Here is a 3,794-nt window from a genome sequence, read left to right on the forward strand (position 1 = left end):
TCCTTCCCCATCAAGTAGTGTTTCCATTTTTTGACACTTTGTACCAATGCGTAAAGTTCTTTTTCATAAGTGGGATAGTTAGTTACAGCTCCATTAAAAATTTTAGAATGAAATGAAATGGGCTTACCATGTTGCATAAGAACTGCTCCCATGGGATAATCACTAGCATCCGTTTGAATCTCAAATGGTTGTTTGAGATCCGAAAGAGCCAATAACGGTGCTAAACTGATCTTTTTCTTTAAAGCATTAAATGATTTATGTTGTACATCTCGCCAATGGAAGACTTTCTTGACACTAGTCAATGCATGTAGTGGAGTTGCAATGGAAGAAAAATTAGCAATAAATTTCCTCCAATATTGTGCTGCCCCTAAAAAGCTTCTTACTTCTCTAACTATATTGGGATTGGGCCAATTCAGAATGACCTCAACCTCAGAGGCATCTATCTTCATCTCACCTCCTCCAACAATGTGTCCCAAATACACTAAATAAGTCTTGCCAAATTCACACTATGACATCTTTAAAAACAACTGTTCTTTTCTCAAGACATCAAGTACTTTGTTCACATGCATGACATGTTCATCTCTAGATTTACTGAATATGAGAATATCATCTAAGGAAACAATGACAAAGTCATCTATAAATGGTCTCAATACATCATTCATAACTCTCATGAAAGTAGTTGGAGCATTTGTAAGACCGAAAGGCATAACAAGTCATTCAAACAATCCTTGTTTAGTTTTAAATGCGGTTTTCCTAATGTCCTCTTCAACGATTCTAACTTGATGATAACCACTTCATAATTCTAACCTAGTGAAATACTTTGCATACCTTAATTGATCAAGAAAATAATCAATTCTTGGGAATGGATAATGATCATTTACTGTGATTTTGTTCAATGCATGGAAATCCACACACATGTGCCAAGTCTCGTCCTTCTTTGGCGCCAAGACAATGGGAGAACCACATGGAAAAGTAGATGGGTGTATGATACCTTTGTTCAGCAATTATTTAATTTTCTTCTTGATTTCCATGTTCTCCATAATCAACATTCAATTCATGCCAATGTTCGAAAGTGGAACATCCTGCTGCAGCAGTATCACATGTTGAATTCCCTTCCTAAAACATCTCGCCATGCTTTCTTACCACATCAAACAAATAAGATTTTAATTTTTCATCACAACCTTCAAAAGATTCATAATCAATATCATTCTTTTTCTTGATCATGAGAAGCACAAAATTTTTACTTGCATTTACTAGTCTCTTCATCTGCCCTGCATTAACCAAAGAAATGTTCAACTTTTTGCGATGGGCTCTCACAATGTACTCCACCCCATTCTTGAGCAATAAGTATTTGTTCTCATGGCGATAAAATATTTCTTTCCTATCATACAAATAAGGACTACCCAATTCTATTACTGATATATCAAGTGGAACTACATCTAACTCAACTTCATCAATGAACTTTTCAGTAATGGCGAACTTGAATAAGAACTTCCTTGTAACATGTAAATTTTCATTATTGACTATCCAACCCAATGGATATGGCTTATGATGAGGTACAATTTCAAGGTTAAGCTTTTTGACCAAGTCTCCTGAAATTAAGTTTGATTGTGACCCACTATCAAATAATGCATCAATCTTTGTATGATTTGAAATCACCCTTACATGAAGTAATTCTATTCTTGATTCTTCATTTGGAGTGTTGTTGTGACTATGTGAGGAACTAGTGTTTGCAACAACTTCTTTTGCTTTTGTAACCATGGCTGAAATCTTGGTCTCATCCCCAAAATCCGATCCAAGGTCATGTTGTGTGGTAGTGGTCGTCTTTTTTTTCCCTCATTGTTTGGTTTATTAGGCCTTAGTTCGGGATGTAATTTCCAACAGTGGGTTTCATCATGCCCAGCTTTGGAATAATGTTGGCATATATTTTTCTCCCCTTCTTTCTTCACACTTGTATTATTATTTCCCTTCCATTTTCCTCCCTTCTCTTTCTCCATACCCTTGAATGGCTTCTTCTTACTACGCTCTTCCTAAATGTTCTTTCCTCTTTCTTCAAGGTGTGTGGCTTGCACACACACCTCATCCAAATTTTTTAGATTGAACATAAGGATAGTATGTTTTAAATAAGAATGTAAACCCCTAATATATTTTAACAGTGTATCTTGGGAATTCAAGTTTACTCCTAACAACAAAGCCCTCTTTCTAAACTCCGGTGTATAGTCTTCAATTGTTTGGCCCTTGAGCTACCTAAAATTTTTCCAACTCATAATGGATTTTTTCATAGAGGCTAAAGGATAAAACTGTCTTTTAATTGCATAAACAAATTTAACCCAAGAAATGGATATCTTACCATGAATTCACATTTCCTCTTGATTCTTTGCTTCTCACCAGACTAGTGTTGCTCCTTCTAGCCTCAATGAAGTCAACTGGATCTTTATGTCATCTTCTTGAAGGTTCTAAATTCTGCAATAAACCTCCAATTGTCGAATCCAATTGTCTAACTTTTCTGCATTAACCTCACCATTGTACATGGGAAGTTCAAACTTAATGTCCAATTTGAGTAAGGGAGTTTTTTCCTTTAAGGTTTTTGAATGAGTATGAACAATTTTTTTGGTGGAAGTGGAAGATGTTGTTGTTTGAGATGTTGAGGATGATGAAGATGATGAGGAAGATGATGAAGATGGTGAAGATGGAGGAGGCTTTCCTCCATTACCCTTTGAATCCTTCTTATCATATTTTTTATTTCCTGAACTTCCCTCTCCATGTGGAGGCCTAGAACTCTCTCCATCCATTCTAGTGTTCCTCTCTTCATAGAGGACTCTAACCATGTCAGTTAAGTCATAGAAAGATTTCTTGAATGCTTCTTCTTCTTAAAGACCCTCAACCTCTCTTTCTCCAGACATGATGTCTTTGGATTCAAGCTTAAATTCTGGTACTACTTGTACCTCCTCAATCTCAATTGCAGGTGAAACTTGAGGTGCTTCAAGTGCAGCTAGAATTGGAACTTTGGGTGGAGACTATGGCCTTGTGGCTCTCCTTTTGGGCATTACCTCAGGAGTTGCAACCAATAGTTTCTCTTCTCCTCTCTGCAACTTTAACCTTGTAAGCATCACAAATTTTTAACCATTAAAACCCTACTTGCACAAAACTCAAGCAATCAAGCAAATAACTTTTGTTGTGATACCAACTTGATTTGTTGTTGAATGTTAGTATTGTTGTGCTAATTTAAACTTCAGATTTATAAACAAATTCTTGTCAATTTCTTCATGTGCATGGTTCTCTTATGGTGTTTGTGATTGGACACAGGTAAATTTTATAAATTTTTATGTGAAATACATGAGCAAAATAGCATCAAAAACAAGTGTTGAACAACAGAAATGAAAATTATAGCAAACCATCAACATGAACACTTAACACAATGTTTTGATGAAGGAGTTCACCCCTCTTGGGCTACATCTCCTTGGTCCAGCTTCCATGGCTTGGGCCTCTATATTAGCTCAATATAGAAAATAAAATGTTGTTTGCAAAGCTCTATTGCTCCTAAAACCTACTTCAATGTGTTCAGAATGCTCAAATTAGCTAGGAACACCTTTTCTTGAGCTCCATTTGGTCAAAATTTGCTCCAATGATGACCAAAATTGTTTTCTCCTAGTAATCCTCCACTAAAACTAGAGGAATTCCAATTAACTCCACTAAAACTGGAGTTAGCACCAATTTTGGAGGTCCTCCAGAATTTCTGCCAAGTTAAACTGGAGTTAATTAATGTTAAACGCGCTTAATTAACCACTAAATGT

The sequence above is a fragment of the Pinus tabuliformis genome, chromosome 6 (assembly GCF_031772625.1).
Source record: "Pinus tabuliformis cultivar Carrire ecotype Pingquan chromosome 6, CPIR1, whole genome shotgun sequence".
Classification (NCBI taxonomy): domain Eukaryota; kingdom Viridiplantae; phylum Streptophyta; class Pinopsida; order Pinales; family Pinaceae; genus Pinus; species Pinus tabuliformis.